Genomic DNA, 17,849 nt, shown 5'->3' on the forward strand with positions numbered 1-17,849 from the left:
CTGCTCTTCAATGGGTATTCTGTGCTGGAAGCAGAAAAAGCAGCACAGCGACTCTTAAATGGTGAAAGGGGTCTGTAAGCAGCGAAAGGAGCAGAGTGACTCTTCAATGGGGACTCGGGGCTAAAAGCAAAAAAAGGCGAACAGCGACTCTTCAAAGGGGACTCGAGGCTGGAAGCAGCAAAAGGAGCACAACGAGTCTTCAATGGGGACTCGGGTCTGTAAGCAGCAAAAGGAGCAGAGCGACTGTTCTATTGGGAGTCGGTGCTGGAAGCAGCAGAATGAGCAGCGCGAATGTTCAGTGGGCATTGAGTGCTGGAAGTGGCGAAAGGAGCAAAGCGACTCATCACTGGGGTCTCGGCAATGGAAGTAGGAAAAGGAGCAGAGCAGGTCTTCAATGGGGACTCGGGGTTGGAAGCAGCAAAATGAGCAGAGCTTTTCTTCAACGGGGACTCGTGGCTGGAAATAGGAAAAGGAGCAGAGCGACTCTTCAATGGGGATTCGGAGCTGGTAGCAGCAAAAGGAGCAGAGCGACTGTTCAATGTGGACTCGTGCTTGTAAACAGCAAAATGAGCATTGCCACTGTTCAATATGGACTTCGGGCTGGAAGCAGCAAAAGGAGCAGAGGGACTCTTCAATAGGGACTTGGGGCTGGAAGCAGCAAAAGGAGCAGAGAGATTCTTAAATGAAGATTCCAGACAGGAAGCAGCAAAAGGAGCAGATCGACTGTTCAATTGGGAGTCAGGACTGGAAGCAGTGAAAGGAGCAGAGCGACTGTTCAATGCGCACTCCGGGCTGCAATCAGCAAAAGTAGCACGGCGGATCTTCAATAGGAAATCGGGCAGGAAGCAGCAAATGGAGCAGAGCTATCCATCAATGGGGAATCGGGTCTGGAAGAAGCAAAAGGAGCAGAGCTGCTCTTCAATGGGTATTCTGTGCTGGAAGCAGAAAATGGAGCAAAGCGAATCTTCAATGGGGATCGGGACTGTAAGCAGCGAAAGGAGCAGAGTGACTCTTCAATGGGGATGCGGGACTAAAAACAGCAAAAGGCGCACAGCAAAGCTTCAAAGGGGACTCGAGGCTGGAAGCAGCAAAAGGAGCACAACGAGTCTTCAATGGGGACTCGGGTCTGTAAGCAGCAAAATGAGCAGAGCGACTGTTCTATTTGGAGTCGGTGCTGGAAGCAGCAAAATGAGCAGCGCGAATGTTCAGTGGGCATTGAGTGCTGGAAGTGGCGAAAGGAGCAAAGCGACTCATCACTTGGGTCTCGGCAAAAGAAGTAGGAAAAGGAGCAGAGCAGGTCTTCAATGGGGACTCGGGGTTGGAAGCAGCAAAATGAGCAGAGCTTTTCTTCAACGGGGACTCGTGGCTGGAAATAGGAAAAGGAGCAGAGCGACTCTTCAATGGGGATTCGGAGCTGGTAGCAGCAAAAGGAGCAGAGCGACTGTTCAATGTGGACTCGTGCCTGTAAACAGCAAAATGAGCATTGCCACTGTTCAATAAAGACTCGGGGCTGGAAGCAGCAAAAGGAGCAGAGCTATCCTTCAATAGGGACTCGGCTCTGGAAGCAGCAAAGGTGCAGAGCAGCTCTTCAAAGTGGTCTCGGGGATGGAAGCCGCGAAAGGAGTAGACCGAATCTTCATAGGGTATTACGGGCTGGAAGCAGCAAAAGGAGCAGAGAAACTCTCCAACATGGACACGGGACAGAAAGCAGCAAAAGAAGTAGAGCGACTCTTCAATGGGAACTCGGGACTGGAACAGCAAATGGAGCAGGGCGACTGTTCAATGGGGACTCGGGGCTCGAAGCAGCAAAAGGAGCAAAGCGAATCTTCAATGGGGATCGGGTCTGTAAGCAGCGAAAGTAGCAGAGTGACTCTTCAATGGGGATGCGGGACTAAAAACAACAAAAGGCGCACAGCAACACTTCAAAGGGGACTTGAGGCTGAAAGCAGCAAAAGTAGCAGAGCGACTCTTCAATGGGAACTCGGGACTGGAAGCAGCAAAAGGAGCATAATGAGTCTTCAATGGGGACTCGGGTCTGGAAGCAGCAAAAGGAGCAGAGCGACTCTTCAATGGGTATTCTGTGCTGGAAACAGAAAAAGGAGCAAAGCGACTCTTCAATGGGGAATCGGGCCTGTAAGCAGCGAAAGGAGCAGAGTGACTCTTCAGTGGGGATGCGGGACTAAAAGCAGCAAAAGGCGCACAGCAACTCTTCAATGCGGACTCGGGGCTGGAAGCAGGAAAAGTAGCAGAGCGGCTCTTCATTGGGGATATGGAACTGGAAGCAGCAAAATGAGCAGATCGAATGTTCAATTGGGAGTCAGGACTGGAAGCAGTGAAAGGAGCAGAGCGACTGTTCAATGCGCACTCCGGGCTGCAATCAGCAAAAGTAGCACGGCGGATCTTCAATAGGAAACCGGGCAGGAAGCAGCAAATGGAGCAGAGCTATCCATCAATGGGGAATCGGGTCTGGAAGAAGCAAAAGGAGCAGAGCTGCTCTTCAATGGGTATTCTGTGCTGGAAGCAGAAAATGGAGCAAAGCGAATCTTCAATGGGGATCGGGTCTGTAAGCAGCGAAAGGAGCAGAGTGACTCTTCAATGGGTATGCGGGACTAAAAACAGCAAAAGGCGCCCAGCAACGCTTCAAAGGGGACTCGAGGCTGGAAGCAGCAAAAGTAGTAGAGCGACTCTTCAATGGGAACTCGGGACTGGAAGCAGCAAAAGGAGCATAATGAGTCTTCAATGGGGCTCGGGTCTGGAAGCAGCAAAAGGAGCAGAGCGACTCTTCAATGGGTATTCTGTGCTGGAAGCAGAAAAAGGAGCAAAGCGACTCTTCAATGGGGAATCGGGTCTGGAAGCAGCGAAAGGAGCAGAGTGACTCTTCAGTGGGGATGCGGGACTAAAAGCAGCAAAAGGCGCACAGCAACTCTTCAATGCGGACTCGGGGCTGGAAGCAGGAAAAGTAGCAGAGCGGCTCTTCATTGGGGATATGGAACTGGAAGCAGCAAAATGAGCAGATCGACTGTTCAATTGGGAGTCAGGACTGGAAGCAGTGAAAGGAGCAGAGCGACTGTTCAATGCGCACTCCGGGCTGCAATCAGCAAAAGTAGCACGGCGGATCTTCAATAGGAAACCGGGCAGGAAGCAGCAAATGGAGCAGAGCTATCCATCAATGGGGAATCGGGTCTGGAAGAAGCAAAAGGAGCAGAGCTGCTCTTCAATGGGTATTCTGTGCTGGAAGCAGAAAATGGAGCAAAGCGAATCTTCAATGGGGATCGGGTCTGTAAGCAGCGAAAGGAGCAGAGTGACTCTTCAATGGGTATGCGGGACTAAAAACAGCAAAAGGCGCCCAGCAACGCTTCAAAGGGGACTCGAGGCTGGAAGCAGCAAAAGTAGTAGAGCGACTCTTCAATGGGAACTCAGGACTGGAAGCAGCAAAAGGAGCATAATGAGTCTTCAATGGGGCTCGGGTCTGGAAGCAGCAAAAGGAGCAGAGCGACTCTTCAATGGGTATTCTGTGCTGGAAGCAGAAAAAGGAGCAAAGCGACTCTTCAATGGGGAATCGGGTCTGGAAGCAGCGAAAGGAGCAGAGTGACTCTTCAATGGGGATGCGGGACTAAAAGCAGCAAAATGGGACTAAAAGCAAAAAAAGGCAAGCAGCGACTCTTCAATGAGCACTCGGGGCTGGAAGTGGGAAAAGTAGCAGAGCGAGTCTTCACTGGGGACACGGGACTGGAAGCAGCAAAATGAGCAGAGCGAATCTTCAATTGGGAAATGGTTGTAGAAGTAGGAAAAGGAGCAGTGCGGGTCTTCAATTGGGACGCAGTTCTGGAAGTAGGAAAATGAGCAGTGCGGGTCTTCGATGGGGATTCAGGGCTGGAAGCAGCAAAAGGAGCAGAGCGACTCTTCAATGGGAACTCAGGTCTGGAAGCAGCTAAAGGAGCAGAGCGGGTCTTCAGTGGGGATTTGGAGCTTGAAGCAGCAAAAGGAGCACACAGACTCTTCAATAGGAACTCGGGGCTAGTAGCAGCAAAAGGAGCAGAGCGACTGTTCTATTGGGAGTCGGTGCTGGAAGCAGCAGAATGACCAGCGCGAATATTCAATAGGTATTGAGTGCTGGAAGTGGCGAAAGGAGCAAAGCGACTCATCACTGGGGTCTCGGCAATGGACGTAGGAAAAGGAGCAGAGCAGGTCTTCAATGGGGACTCGGGGTTGGAAGCAGCAACATGAGCAGAGCTATTCTTCAATGGGGACTCGTGGCTGGAAGAAGCAAAAGCAGCAGAGAAACTCTTCAAAGGGTAATACGGGCTGGAAGCAGCAAAATGAGAAGAGTGACTCCTCAATGAGGACACAGAGCTGCATGTAGGAAAAGGAGCAGAGCGGGTCTTCAATGGGGACTCGGGGCTGGAAGCAGCAAAATTTGAAGAGTGACTCTTCAAAGGGGACTAGCGGCTGCAAGTAGCAAAAGGAGCAGAGCGTGTCTTAAATGGGGTTTCGGGGCTGGAAGCAGGAAAGGAGCAGAGAGAATCTCCAATGAGGATTCCAGGCAGGAAGCAGCAAAAGGAGCAGAGCTATGCTTCAAAGTGGACTCGGGGATGGAAGCCGCAAAAGGAGTAGACCGAATCTTCCAATGGTATTACGGGCTGGAAGCAGCAAAAGGAGCAGAGAAACTCTCCAATATGGACACGGGACAGAAAGCAGCAAAAGAAGTAGAGCAACTCTTCAATGGGAACACGGAACTGGAACAGCAAAAGGAGCAGAGCGACTGGTCAATTGGGAGTCGGGACTGGAAGCAGCAAAAGGAGCAGAGCGACTGTTCAATGCACACTCCGAGCTGCAAGCAGCAAAAGAAGCATGGTGGATCTTCAGTAGGATCTCGGGCTGGAGGCAGCAAATGGAGTAGAGCTATCCATCAATGGAGACACGGGTCAGGAAGCAGCAAAAGGAGCAGAGCTGCTCTTCAATGTGTATTCTGTGCTGGAAGCAGAAAAAGGAGCAAAGCAACTCTTCAATGGGGAATAGGGTATGTAAGCAGCGAAAGGAGCAGAGTGACTCTTCAATGGGGATGCGGGACTAAAAACAGCAAAAGGCGCACAGCGACTCTTCAATGGGGACTCGGGGCTGGAAGCAGAAAAACTAGCAGAGCGACTCTTCAATGGGAACTCGGGACATGGAAACAGCAAAAGGAGCATTGCGACTCTTCAATGGGGACTCGGGTCTGGAAGCAGCAAAAGGAGCAGAGGGACTCTTCAATGGGTATTCTGTGCTGGAAGCAGAAAAAGGAGCAAAGCGACTCTTCAATTGGGAAACGGGTCTGTAAGGAGCGAAAGGAGCAGAGTGACTCTTCAATGGGGATGCGGGACTAAAAGCAAAAAAAGGCGAGCAGCGACTTTTCAATGGGGACTCGGGGCTGGAAGAAGGAAAAGTAGCAGGGCGAGTCTTCATTGGGAAAACGGGAAAGGAAGCAGCAAATGAGCAGAGCGACACTTCAATTGGGATGCACGGCTGGAAGTAGGAATAGGAGGAGAGCGGGTCTTCAATGGGGCCTCGGGGCTGGAAGCAACAAAAGGAGCAGATCTATTCTTCACCTGGGACTCTTGACTGGAAGTAGGAAAAGGAGCAGTGCGGGTCTTCAATGGGGACGGTGGCTAGAAGCAGCAAAAGGAGCCGTGTGACTTTTCAATGGGGACTCGCGGCTGGGAGCAGCAAAAGGAGCAGAGCTGCACTTCAACGGGGAGTCGTGCCTGGAAGTAGGAAAAGGAGCAGAACGGAACTTCAATGGGGACTCGGGGCAGGAAGCGGCAAAATGAGAAGAGTGTCTCTTCAATGAGGACACGGGGCTGCATGTAGGAAAAGGAGCAGAGCGGGTCTTCAATGGGGACTCGGGGCTGGAAGCAGCAAAATGAGAAGAGCGACTCTTCAAAGGGGACTCGGGGCTCCAATTAGCAAAAGGAGCATAGCGGGACTTCAATGGGGATTCAGGGCTGGAAGCAGCAAAAGGAGCAGAGAGACTCTTCAACGAGGATTCCAGGCAGGAAGCAGCAAAAGGAGTGGAGCTATGCTTCAATAGGGACTCGGGACTGGAAGCAGCAAAAGGAGCTGAGCGACTGGTCAATTGGGAGTCGGGACTGGAAGCAGCAAAAGGTGCAGAGCGACTGTTCAGTGCATACTCCGGGCTGCAAGAAGCAAAAGAAGCATGGCGGATCTTCTATAGGATCTCGGGCAGACGGCAGCAAACGGAGCAGAGCTATCCATCAATGGGGAATCGGGTGAGGAAGCAGCAAAAGGAGCAGTGCGGCTCTTCAATGGGTATTCTGTGCTGGAAGCAGAAAAAGGAGCAAAGCAACTCTTCAATGGGGAATAGGGTATGTAAGCAGCCAAAGGAGCAGAGTGACTCTTCAATGGGGATGCGGGACTAAAAACAGCAAAAGGCGCACAGCGACTCTTCAATGGGGACTCGGGGCTGGAAGCAGAAAAACTAGCAGAGCGACTCTTCAATGGGAACTCGGGACTGGAAACAGCAAAATGAGCAGACCGACTCTTCAATGGGGACTCGGGTCTGGAAGCAGCAAAAGGAGCAGAAGGACTCTTCACTGGGTATTCTGTGCTGGAAGCAGAAAAAGGAGCAAAGCGACTCTTCAATGGGGAATCGGTTCTGTAAGCAGCGAAAAAGGCAGAGTGACTGTTCAATGGGAATGCGGGACTAAAAGCAAAAAAAGGTGAACAGCAACTCTTCAATGGGGACTCGGGGCTGGAAGGCGGAAAAGTAGCAGAGCGAGTCTTCATTGGGGACACGGGACTGGAAGCAGCAAAATGAGCAGAGCGAATCTTCAATTGGGAAATGGTTCTGGAAGTAGGAAAAGGAGCAGTGCGGGTCTTCAATTGGGACGCAGGTCTGGAGGTAGGAAAAGGAGCAGTGCGGGTCTTCAACGGGGATTCAGGGCTGGAAGCAGCAAAAGAGGCAGAGCGACTCTTCAATGGGAACTCAGGTCTGTAGGCAGCGAAAGGAGCAGAGCGAGTCTTCAATGGGGATTTGAAGCTTGGAGCAGCAAAAGGAGCACACAGATTCTTCGATAGGAACTCAGGGCTAGTAGAAGCAAAAGGAGCAGAGCGACTGTTCCATTGGGAGTCGGTGCTGGAAGCAGCAGAATGACCAGCGCGAATATTCAATAGGTATTGAGTGTTGGAAGTGGCAAAAGGAGCAAAGCGACTCATCACTTGGGTCTCGGCAATGGACGTAGGAAAAGGAGAAGAGGAGGTCTTCAATGGGGACTCGGGGTTGGAAGCAGCAAAATGAGCAGAGCTATTCTTCAATGGGAACTCGTGGCTGGAAGAAGCAAAAGCAGCAGAGAAACTCTACAAAGGGGAATACGGGCTGGAAGCAGCAAAATGAGAAGTGTGACTCTTCAATCAGGACACAGGGCTGCATGTAGGAAAAGGAGCAGAGCGGGTCTTCAATGGGGACTCGGGGCTGGAAGCAGCAAAATGAGAAGAGCGACTCTTCAAAGGGGACTCGGGGCTGCAAGTAGCAAAAGGAGCAGAGCGGGTCTTAAAGGGGGATCGGGGCTGGAAGCAGCAAAAGGAACATAAAGACTCTTCAATGAGGATTCCAGGCAGGAAGCAGCAAAAGGAGCAGAGCTGTGCTTCAAAGTGGACTCGGGGATGGAAGCCGCAAAAGGAGTAGACCGAATCTTCAAATGGTATTACGGGCTGGAAGCAGCAAAAGGAGCAGAGAAACTCTCCAATATGGACACGGGACAGAAAGCAGCAAAAGAAGTAGAGCAACTCTTCAATGGGAACTCGGGACTGGAACAGCAAAAGGAGCAGAGCGACTGGTCAATTGGGAGTCGGGACTGGAAGCAGCAAAAGGAACAGAGCGACTGTTCAATGCACACTCCGGGCTGCAAGCAGCAAAAGAAGCACGGTGGATCTTCAGTAGGATCTCGGGCAGGAGGCAGCAAATGGAGCAGAGCTATCCATCAATCGGGACTCGGGTCAGGAAGCAGCAAAAGGAGCAGAGCTGCTCTTCAATGTGTATTCTGTGCTGGAAGCAGAAAAAGGAGCAAAGCAACTCTTCAATGGGGAATAGGGTATGTAAGCAGCAAAAGGAGCAGAGTGACTCTTCAATGGGGATGCGGGACTAAAAACAGCAAAAGGCGCACAGCGACTCTTCAATGGGGACTCGGGGCTGGAAGCAGAAAAAGTGGCTGAACGACTCTTCAATGGGAACTCGGGACAGGAAACAGCAAAATGAGCAGTGCGACTCTTCAGTGGGGTCTCGGGTCTGGAAGCAGCAAACGGAGGAGAGGGACTCTTCAATGGGTATTCGGTGCTGGAAGCAGAAAAAGCAGCAAAGCGACTCTTCAATGGGGAAAGGGGTCTGTAAGCAGCGAAAGGAGCAGAGTGACTCTTCAATGGGGATGCGGGACTAAAAGCAAAAAAAGGCGAACAGCGACTCTTCAATGGGGACTCGGGGCTGGAAGTGGGAAAAGTAGCAGAGCGAGTCTTCATTGGGGACACGGGACTGGAAGCAGCAAAATGAGCAGAGCGAATCTTCAATTGGAAAATGGTTCTGGAAGTAGGAAAAGGAGCAGAGCGTGGCTTCAATGGGGATTCAGGGCTGGAAGCAGCAAAAGGAGCAGAGCGACTCTTCAATGGGAATTCAGTTCTGGAAGCAGCTAAAGGAGCAGAGACACTCTTCAATAGGAACTCGGGGCTAGTAGCAGCAAAAGGAGCAGACCAACTGATCTATTGGGAATCGGTGCTGGAAGCAGCAGAATGATCTGCGCGAATAATGAATAGGTATTGAGTGCTGGAAGTGGCAAAAGGAGCAAAGCGACTCATCACTGGGGTCTTGGCAATGGAAGTAGGAAAAGGAGCAGAGCAGGTCTTCAATGCAGACTCGGGGTTGGAAGGAACAAAATGAGCAGAGCTATTCTTCAACGGGGACTCGTGGCTGGAAGTAGGAAAAAGGAGCAGAGCGACTCTTCAATGGGGAGACGGGGCTGGAAGCAGCAAAAGGAGCAGAGAGACACAGCAATGGGGACTCGGGATTGGAAGCAGCAAAAGGAGCAGAGCGAATCTTCAAAGGAGACTTGGGGCTGAAAGCAGCAAAAGGAACAGAACGAATCTTCAAAGGAGACTTGGGGCTGAAAGCAGCAAAAGGAACAGAGCGAATCTTCAATGGAGACACGGGGCTGGAATCAGCAAAAGGAGCAGAGCGACTCTTCAATGGAGACTCGGGGCTGGAAGCAGCAAAAAGCAATAACGATTCTTCAATGGGGATTCGGGTCTGGAAGCAGCAAAAGGAGTAGAGTGACTCTTCAATGAGTATTTTGTGCTGGAAGCAGAAAAAGGAGCAAAGCGATTCTTCAATGGGGAATCGGGTCTGTAAGCAGCGAAAGGAGCAGAGTGACTCTTCAATGGGGATGCGGGACTAAAAGCAGCAAAAGGCGCACAGCAACTCTTCAAAGGGGACTAGGGGCTGGAAGCAGGAAAAGTAGCAGAGCGGCTCTTCATTGGGGACATGGAACTGGAAGCAGCAAAATGAGCAGCGCGAATGTTCAGTGGGCATTGAGTGCTGGAAGTGGCGAAAGGAGCAAAGCGACTCATCACTTGGGTCTCGGCAAAAGAAGTAGGAAAAGGAGCAGAGCAGGTCTTCAATGGGGACTCGGGGTTGGAAGCAGCAAAATGAGCAGAGCTTTTCTTCAACGGGGACTCGTGGCTGGAAATAGGAAAAGGAGCAGAGCGACTCTTCAATGGGGATTCGGAGCTGGTAGCAGCAAAAGGAGCAGAGCGACTGTTCAATGTGGACTCGTGCCTGTAAACAGCAAAATGAGCATTGCCACTGTTCAATAAAGACTCGGGGCTGGAAGCAGCAAAAGGAGCAGAGCTATCCTTCAATAGGGACTCGGCTCTGGAAGCAGCAAAGGTGCAGAGCAGCTCTTCAAAGTGGTCTCGGGGATGGAAGCCGCGAAAGGAGTAGACCGAATCTTCATAGGGTATTACGGGCTGGAAGCAGCAAAAGGAGCAGAGAAACTCTCCAACATGGACACGGGACAGAAAGCAGCAAAAGAAGTAGAGCGACTCTTCAATGGGAACTCGGGACTGGAACAGCAAATGGAGCAGGGCGACTGTTCAATGGGGACTCGGGGCTCGAAGCAGCAAAAGGAGCAAAGCGAATCTTCAATGGGGATCGGGTCTGTAAGCAGCGAAAGTAGCAGAGTGACTCTTCAATGGGGATGCGGGACTAAAAACAACAAAAGGCGCACAGCAACACTTCAAAGGGGACTCGAGGCTGAAAGCAGCAAAAGTAGCAGAGCGACTCTTCAATGGGAACTCGGGACTGGAAGCAGCAAAAGGAGCATAATGAGTCTTCAATGGGGACTCGGGTCTGGAAGCAGCAAAAGGAGCAGAGCGACTCTTCAATGGGTATTCTGTGCTGGAAACAGAAAAAGGAGCAAAGCGACTCTTCAATGGGGAATCGGGCCTGTAAGCAGCGAAAGGAGCAGAGTGACTCTTCAGTGGGGATGCGGGACTAAAAGCAGCAAAAGGCGCACAGCAACTCTTCAATGCGGACTCGGGGCTGGAAGCAGGAAAAGTAGCAGAGCGGCTCTTCATTGGGGATATGGAACTGGAAGCAGCAAAATGAGCAGATCGACTGTTCAATTGGGAGTCAGGACTGGAAGCAGTGAAAGGAGCAGAGCGACTGTTCAATGCGCACTCCGGGCTGCAATCAGCAAAAGTAGCACGGCGGATCTTCAATAGGAAACCGGGCAGGAAGCAGCAAATGGAGCAGAGCTATCCATCAATGGGGAATCGGGTCTGGAAGAAGCAAAAGGAGCAGAGCTGCTCTTCAATGGGTATTCTGTGCTGGAAGCAGAAAATGGAGCAAAGCGAATCTTCAATGGGGATCGGGTCTGTAAGCAGCGAAAGGAGCAGAGTGACTCTTCAATGGGTATGCGGGACTAAAAACAGCAAAAGGCGCCCAGCAACGCTTCAAAGGGGACTCGAGGCTGGAAGCAGCAAAAGTAGTAGAGCGACTCTTCAATGGGAACTCAGGACTGGAAGCAGCAAAAGGAGCATAATGAGTCTTCAATGGGGCTCGGGTCTGGAAGCAGCAAAAGGAGCAGAGCGACTCTTCAATGGGTATTCTGTGCTGGAAGCAGAAAAAGGAGCAAAGCGACTCTTCAATGGGGAATCGGGTCTGGAAGCAGCGAAAGGAGCAGAGTGACTCTTCAATGGGGATGCGGGACTAAAAGCAGCAAAATGGGACTAAAAGCAAAAAAAGGCAAGCAGCGACTCTTCAATGAGCACTCGGGGCTGGAAGTGGGAAAAGTAGCAGAGCGAGTCTTCACTGGGGACACGGGACTGGAAGCAGCAAAATGAGCAGAGCGAATCTTCAATTGGGAAATGGTTGTAGAAGTAGGAAAAGGAGCAGTGCGGGTCTTCAATTGGGACGCAGTTCTGGAAGTAGGAAAATGAGCAGTGCGGGTCTTCGATGGGGATTCAGGGCTGGAAGCAGCAAAAGGAGCAGAGCGACTCTTCAATGGGAACTCAGGTCTGGAAGCAGCTAAAGGAGCAGAGCGGGTCTTCAGTGGGGATTTGGAGCTTGAAGCAGCAAAAGGAGCACACAGACTCTTCAATAGGAACTCGGGGCTAGTAGCAGCAAAAGGAGCAGAGCGACTGTTCTATTGGGAGTCGGTGCTGGAAGCAGCAGAATGACCAGCGCGAATATTCAATAGGTATTGAGTGCTGGAAGTGGCGAAAGGAGCAAAGCGACTCATCACTGGGGTCTCGGCAATGGACGTAGGAAAAGGAGCAGAGCAGGTCTTCAATGGGGACTCGGGGTTGGAAGCAGCAACATGAGCAGAGCTATTCTTCAATGGGGACTCGTGGCTGGAAGAAGCAAAAGCAGCAGAGAAACTCTTCAAAGGGTAATACGGGCTGGAAGCAGCAAAATGAGAAGAGTGACTCCTCAATGAGGACACAGAGCTGCATGTAGGAAAAGGAGCAGAGCGGGTCTTCAATGGGGACTCGGGGCTGGAAGCAGCAAAATTTGAAGAGTGACTCTTCAAAGGGGACTAGCGGCTGCAAGTAGCAAAAGGAGCAGAGCGTGTCTTAAATGGGGTTTCGGGGCTGGAAGCAGGAAAGGAGCAGAGAGAATCTCCAATGAGGATTCCAGGCAGGAAGCAGCAAAAGGAGCAGAGCTATGCTTCAAAGTGGACTCGGGGATGGAAGCCGCAAAAGGAGTAGACCGAATCTTCCAATGGTATTACGGGCTGGAAGCAGCAAAAGGAGCAGAGAAACTCTCCAATATGGACACGGGACAGAAAGCAGCAAAAGAAGTAGAGCAACTCTTCAATGGGAACACGGAACTGGAACAGCAAAAGGAGCAGAGCGACTGGTCAATTGGGAGTCGGGACTGGAAGCAGCAAAAGGAGCAGAGCGACTGTTCAATGCACACTCCGAGCTGCAAGCAGCAAAAGAAGCATGGTGGATCTTCAGTAGGATCTCGGGCTGGAGGCAGCAAATGGAGTAGAGCTATCCATCAATGGAGACACGGGTCAGGAAGCAGCAAAAGGAGCAGAGCTGCTCTTCAATGTGTATTCTGTGCTGGAAGCAGAAAAAGGAGCAAAGCAACTCTTCAATGGGGAATAGGGTATGTAAGCAGCGAAAGGAGCAGAGTGACTCTTCAATGGGGATGCGGGACTAAAAACAGCAAAAGGCGCACAGCGACTCTTCAATGGGGACTCGGGGCTGGAAGCAGAAAAACTAGCAGAGCGACTCTTCAATGGGAACTCGGGACATGGAAACAGCAAAAGGAGCATTGCGACTCTTCAATGGGGACTCGGGTCTGGAAGCAGCAAAAGGAGCAGAGGGACTCTTCAATGGGTATTCTGTGCTGGAAGCAGAAAAAGGAGCAAAGCGACTCTTCAATTGGGAAACGGGTCTGTAAGGAGCGAAAGGAGCAGAGTGACTCTTCAATGGGGATGCGGGACTAAAAGCAAAAAAAGGCGAGCAGCGACTTTTCAATGGGGACTCGGGGCTGGAAGAAGGAAAAGTAGCAGGGCGAGTCTTCATTGGGAAAACGGGAAAGGAAGCAGCAAATGAGCAGAGCGACACTTCAATTGGGATGCACGGCTGGAAGTAGGAATAGGAGGAGAGCGGGTCTTCAATGGGGCCTCGGGGCTGGAAGCAACAAAAGGAGCAGATCTATTCTTCACCTGGGACTCTTGACTGGAAGTAGGAAAAGGAGCAGTGCGGGTCTTCAATGGGGACGGTGGCTAGAAGCAGCAAAAGGAGCCGTGTGACTTTTCAATGGGGACTCGCGGCTGGGAGCAGCAAAAGGAGCAGAGCTGCACTTCAACGGGGAGTCGTGCCTGGAAGTAGGAAAAGGAGCAGAACGGAACTTCAATGGGGACTCGGGGCAGGAAGCGGCAAAATGAGAAGAGTGTCTCTTCAATGAGGACACGGGGCTGCATGTAGGAAAAGGAGCAGAGCGGGTCTTCAATGGGGACTCGGGGCTGGAAGCAGCAAAATGAGAAGAGCGACTCTTCAAAGGGGACTCGGGGCTCCAATTAGCAAAAGGAGCATAGCGGGACTTCAATGGGGATTCAGGGCTGGAAGCAGCAAAAGGAGCAGAGAGACTCTTCAACGAGGATTCCAGGCAGGAAGCAGCAAAAGGAGTGGAGCTATGCTTCAATAGGGACTCGGGACTGGAAGCAGCAAAAGGAGCTGAGCGACTGGTCAATTGGGAGTCGGGACTGGAAGCAGCAAAAGGTGCAGAGCGACTGTTCAGTGCATACTCCGGGCTGCAAGAAGCAAAAGAAGCATGGCGGATCTTCTATAGGATCTCGGGCAGACGGCAGCAAACGGAGCAGAGCTATCCATCAATGGGGAATCGGGTGAGGAAGCAGCAAAAGGAGCAGTGCGGCTCTTCAATGGGTATTCTGTGCTGGAAGCAGAAAAAGGAGCAAAGCAACTCTTCAATGGGGAATAGGGTATGTAAGCAGCCAAAGGAGCAGAGTGACTCTTCAATGGGGATGCGGGACTAAAAACAGCAAAAGGCGCACAGCGACTCTTCAATGGGGACTCGGGGCTGGAAGCAGAAAAACTAGCAGAGCGACTCTTCAATGGGAACTCGGGACTGGAAACAGCAAAATGAGCAGACCGACTCTTCAATGGGGACTCGGGTCTGGAAGCAGCAAAAGGAGCAGAAGGACTCTTCACTGGGTATTCTGTGCTGGAAGCAGAAAAAGGAGCAAAGCGACTCTTCAATGGGGAATCGGTTCTGTAAGCAGCGAAAAGGGCAGAGTGACTGTTCAATGGGAATGCGGGACTAAAAGCAAAAAAAGGTGAACAGCAACTCTTCAATGGGGACTCGGGGCTGGAAGGCGGAAAAGTAGCAGAGCGAGTCTTCATTGGGGACACGGGACTGGAAGCAGCAAAATGAGCAGAGCGAATCTTCAATTGGGAAATGGTTCTGGAAGTAGGAAAAGGAGCAGTGCGGGTCTTCAATTGGGACGCAGGTCTGGAGGTAGGAAAAGGAGCAGTGCGGGTCTTCAACGGGGATTCAGGGCTGGAAGCAGCAAAAGAGGCAGAGCGACTCTTCAATGGGAACTCAGGTCTGTAGGCAGCGAAAGGAGCAGAGCGAGTCTTCAATGGGGATTTGAAGCTTGGAGCAGCAAAAGGAGCACACAGATTCTTCGATAGGAACTCAGGGCTAGTAGAAGCAAAAGGAGCAGAGCGACTGTTCCATTGGGAGTCGGTGCTGGAAGCAGCAGAATGACCAGCGCGAATATTCAATAGGTATTGAGTGTTGGAAGTGGCAAAAGGAGCAAAGCGACTCATCACTTGGGTCTCGGCAATGGACGTAGGAAAAGGAGAAGAGGAGGTCTTCAATGGGGACTCGGGGTTGGAAGCAGCAAAATGAGCAGAGCTATTCTTCAATGGGAACTCGTGGCTGGAAGAAGCAAAAGCAGCAGAGAAACTCTACAAAGGGGAATACGGGCTGGAAGCAGCAAAATGAGAAGTGTGACTCTTCAATCAGGACACAGGGCTGCATGTAGGAAAAGGAGCAGAGCGGGTCTTCAATGGGGACTCGGGGCTGGAAGCAGCAAAATGAGAAGAGCGACTCTTCAAAGGGGACTCGGGGCTGCAAGTAGCAAAAGGAGCAGAGCGGGTCTTAAAGGGGGATCGGGGCTGGAAGCAGCAAAAGGAACATAAAGACTCTTCAATGAGGATTCCAGGCAGGAAGCAGCAAAAGGAGCAGAGCTGTGCTTCAAAGTGGACTCGGGGATGGAAGCCGCAAAAGGAGTAGACCGAATCTTCAAATGGTATTACGGGCTGGAAGCAGCAAAAGGAGCAGAGAAACTCTCCAATATGGACACGGGACAGAAAGCAGCAAAAGAAGTAGAGCAACTCTTCAATGGGAACTCGGGACTGGAACAGCAAAAGGAGCAGAGCGACTGGTCAATTGGGAGTCGGGACTGGAAGCAGCAAAAGGAACAGAGCGACTGTTCAATGCACACTCCGGGCTGCAAGCAGCAAAAGAAGCACGGTGGATCTTCAGTAGGATCTCGGGCAGGAGGCAGCAAATGGAGCAGAGCTATCCATCAATCGGGACTCGGGTCAGGAAGCAGCAAAAGGAGCAGAGCTGCTCTTCAATGTGTATTCTGTGCTGGAAGCAGAAAAAGGAGCAAAGCAACTCTTCAATGGGGAATAGGGTATGTAAGCAGCAAAAGGAGCAGAGTGACTCTTCAATGGGGATGCGGGACTAAAAACAGCAAAAGGCGCACAGCGACTCTTCAATGGGGACTCGGGGCTGGAAGCAGAAAAAGTGGCTGAACGACTCTTCAATGGGAACTCGGGACAGGAAACAGCAAAATGAGCAGTGCGACTCTTCAGTGGGGTCTCGGGTCTGGAAGCAGCAAACGGAGGAGAGGGACTCTTCAATGGGTATTCGGTGCTGGAAGCAGAAAAAGCAGCAAAGCGACTCTTCAATGGGGAAAGGGGTCTGTAAGCAGCGAAAGGAGCAGAGTGACTCTTCAATGGGGATGCGGGACTAAAAGCAAAAAAAGGCGAACAGCGACTCTTCAATGGGGACTCGGGGCTGGAAGTGGGAAAAGTAGCAGAGCGAGTCTTCATTGGGGACACGGGACTGGAAGCAGCAAAATGAGCAGAGCGAATCTTCAATTGGAAAATGGTTCTGGAAGTAGGAAAAGGAGCAGAGCGTGGCTTCAATGGGGATTCAGGGCTGGAAGCAGCAAAAGGAGCAGAGCGACTCTTCAATGGGAATTCAGTTCTGGAAGCAGCTAAAGGAGCAGAGACACTCTTCAATAGGAACTCGGGGCTAGTAGCAGCAAAAGGAGCAGACCAACTGATCTATTGGGAATCGGTGCTGGAAGCAGCAGAATGATCTGCGCGAATAATGAATAGGTATTGAGTGCTGGAAGTGGCAAAAGGAGCAAAGCGACTCATCACTGGGGTCTTGGCAATGGAAGTAGGAAAAGGAGCAGAGCAGGTCTTCAATGCAGACTCGGGGTTGGAAGGAACAAAATGAGCAGAGCTATTCTTCAACGGGGACTCGTGGCTGGAAGTAGGAAAAAGGAGCAGAGCGACTCTTCAATGGGGAGACGGGGCTGGAAGCAGCAAAAGGAGCAGAGAGACACAGCAATGGGGACTCGGAATTGGAAGCAGCAAAAGGAGCAGAGCGAATCTTCAAAGGAGACTTGGGGCTGAAAGCAGCAAAAGGAACAGAACGAATCTTCAAAGGAGACTTGGGGCTGAAAGCAGCAAAAGGAACAGAGCGAATCTTCAATGGAGACACGGGGCTGGAATCAGCAAAAGGAGCAGAGCGACTCTTCAATGGAGACTCGGGGCTGGAAGCAGCAAAAAGCAATAACGATTCTTCAATGGGGATTCGGGTCTGGAAGCAGCAAAAGGAGTAGAGTGACTCTTCAATGAGTATTTTGTGCTGGAAGCAGAAAAAGGAGCAAAGCGACTCTTCAATGGGGAATCGGGTCTGTAAGCAGCGAAAGGAGCAGAGTGACTCTTCAATGGGGATGCGGGACTAAAAGCAGCAAAAGGCGCACAGCAACTCTTCAATGGGGACTCGGGGCTGGAAGCAGGAAAAGTAGCAGAGCGGCTCTTCATTGGGGACATGGAACTGGAAGCAGCAAAATGAGCAGATCGACTGTTCAATTGGGAGTCAGGACTGGAAGCAGCGAAAGGAGCAGAGCGACTGTTCAATGCGCTCTCCGGGCTGCAATCAGCAAAAGTAGCACGGCGGATCTTCAATAGGAAATCGGGCAGGAAGCAGCAAATGGAGCAGAGCTATCCATCAATGGGGAATCGGGTCTGGAAGAAGCAAAAGGAGCAGAGCTGCTCTTCAATGGGTATTCTGTGCTGGAAGCAGAAAATGGAGCAAAGCGAATCTTCAATGGGGATCGGGTCTGTAAGCAGCGAAAGGAGCAGAGTGACTCTTCAATGGGTATGCGGGACTAAAAACAGCAAAAGGCGCCCAGCAACGCTTCAAAGGGGACTCGAGGCTGGAAGCAGCAAAAGGAGCACAACGAGTCTTCAATGGGGACTCGGGTCTGTAAGCAGTAAAAGGAGCAGAGCGACTGTTCTATTGGGAGCCAGTGCTGGAAGCAGCAGAATGAGCAGCGCGGATATTCAGTGGGCATTGAGTGCTGGAAGTGGCGAAAGGAGCAAAGCGACTCATCACTGGGGTCTCGGCAATGGAAGTAGGAAAAGGAGCAGAGCAGTTCTTCAATGGGGATTCGGGTTTGGAAGAAGCATAATGAGCAGAGCTTTTCTTCAACGGGGACTCGTGGCTGGAAGTAGGA

This window comes from Carcharodon carcharias, chromosome Y (genome assembly GCF_017639515.1).
Source record: "Carcharodon carcharias isolate sCarCar2 chromosome Y, sCarCar2.pri, whole genome shotgun sequence".
NCBI classification, from domain to species: Eukaryota; Metazoa; Chordata; class Chondrichthyes; order Lamniformes; family Lamnidae; genus Carcharodon; species Carcharodon carcharias.